This window comes from Juglans microcarpa x Juglans regia, chromosome 6S (genome assembly GCF_004785595.1).
Source record: "Juglans microcarpa x Juglans regia isolate MS1-56 chromosome 6S, Jm3101_v1.0, whole genome shotgun sequence".
NCBI classification, from domain to species: domain Eukaryota; kingdom Viridiplantae; phylum Streptophyta; class Magnoliopsida; order Fagales; family Juglandaceae; genus Juglans; species Juglans microcarpa x Juglans regia.
In genome coordinates this window covers 8562046-8564365 of record NC_054605.1, presented here as the reverse complement: position 1 = coordinate 8564365, position 2320 = coordinate 8562046, and positions in this window count along the sequence as shown.

Genomic DNA, 2320 nt, shown 5'->3' with positions numbered 1-2320 from the left:
GACACTATCTGTATGGGGAAAAGTGCGAAATTTATACAGATCACAAGAGTTTCAAATATTTCTTCACCCAAAAGGAATTAAATATGAGGTAGAGGAGACGGCTTGAGTTGATCAAGGATTATGATTGCACCATCAATTATCACCTGGGAAAAGCTAATGTTGTAGTCGATGGCTTAAGTAGGAAGTCAATGGGACCGATGGTTGCAGCCCTTACCACTCAGCATAGGTTGTTAATGGACCTAGAAAGAGCTGGTATTGAGGTCATCGCTAGTGATACGAGTACTTTCATGGCCAGTTTGATAGTTCAACCAACCTTGATAGATGAATCAAAGCTACTCAGAAAGTGGATTAAGGGTTGGTGAAGCTAGTAGAAGAAGTCGAGAACGGGGACAAATCTGACTTTAGTGTTTCCAAGGATGGAGTTTTAAGGTTTAAAGGTAGATTGTGCATGCCAACTAATGAAGAACTGAAAAGGGTAATTCTTGAAGAAGCACACCGTTCTTTATACACAATTCACCCGGGGAGTACCAAGATGTATCGGGATTTGAGAGTCTTTTTGGTGGAATGGTATGAAAAGAGAAATTGCTAAATTTGTGGAACAATGCCTAACTTGCCAACAGATGAAGGCAGAGCATCAGAGACCAGCAGGATTATTACAACCACTCCAGATTCCAGAGTGGAAGTGGGAGCATATCTCCATGGACTTTACGACAGGCCTACCAAGGACATTGAGCGGACAAGATGCTATATGGATGATCGTGGATCGCTTAACGAAAACTGTTCATTTGGTGCCCATTAAAATTTCTTATAAACTGGAGAAACTAGCTGAGCTATATGTCCGGGAGATAGTGAGGTTGCATGGGGTACCGGTATCCATTGTGTCAGATAGAGACCCTTGTTTCACTTCTAAGTTCTGGCGAAGCTTACAGGAGGCAATGGGTACTAAGTTAAGTTTTAGTACTGCATTTCACCCTCAAATAGATGGACAGTCATAAGAACTATTCAGATCTTATAAGACATGTTGAGTTTAAGGGAACTTGGATGCGTCATTTACCATTGGTTGAGTTTGCTTATAATAATAGTTTCCAGGCTAACATTGGGATAGCACCCTACGAGGTTTTGTATGGCAGAAGGTGTAGATCTCCTTTGTATTGGGATGAAGTAGGTGTAAATAAACTTTTGGGGCTAGAGATTATTCAGCGGACCACAGAGAAAATAGATATCATTCGGGCTAGGATGAAGGCAGCTCAAAGCCAACAAAAGAGTTACACATATAAATGTCGTTACCAGTTAGAATTTGAGGTTGGAGATAAAGTATTTTTTAGAATAGCACCGATGAAATGAGTTATGAGATTTGGAAAGAAGGGCAAGTTGAGCCCAAGATATATTGGGCCATTTGAGATTCTTGAATGGGTTGGACCGGTGGCTTACAGAGTAGCACTTCCACCGGCACTCGCGGTAGTACATAATGTATTTCATATTTCCATGTTAAGGAAGTACATACCCGACCCGATACACATTATTGACTATGAACCACTTCAGATAAAGGAAGATATGGCTTATGTGGAAGAACCAGTTCGGATCTTAGAAAAGAAAGAACAAGTGTTACGGACTCGAACTATTCCTCTAGTTAAAGTGTTGTGGAAAAATCACTCTACTAATTAAGCTTCTTGGGAATTGGAGGAAGAAATGTGAGATAAGTACCCACAACTTTTCGATGGGAGTTTTGAAAATTTATAACAAATTTCGAGGATGAAATTTTTATAAAGGGGGAGGATGTAAGACCCAGCCCACTGCCCAGCCCAGGCCCATGGAAGCATTTCTAAAATTCACGTCGCACAGTTTCACGTCCACCCTCCATTTTCATGCACGTCTGTTTATCCTTTTCCTCTAGGTTTTATCTCTTTACTATTTATATCTTATATATATGTTAAGCAACCTCAACCCTAGAATAAGTGTCGCTTGTTCTCCTCTTCACAGAAGGCCAAACCGAGATCCCCTCTCCACTGCACTAGCGAGGATCATTGCCGTCAACCACAGCCTCCATCAAACACTGTTTTCTTCCAAAAAAAAAAAAAAAAACAGAGTGTAAATCTAGTGACCCACTGCACCCACACGTTGCTGCCGCACAATTCATCCACTCTCCACTATGAACCTCTGTCCAGACCATACCATCGTGCCTAGCCACACGAAGCTACCGCCCAATGCCCCCGTAGCCTCATTTGCAAGCCTCAAAATCCATTGTTTTACTTATCCGAAAACAGAGCAACGTTCAAGCCACTACAATCACCCTCCACAGAGAGCTCCTCCACGTTGTCAC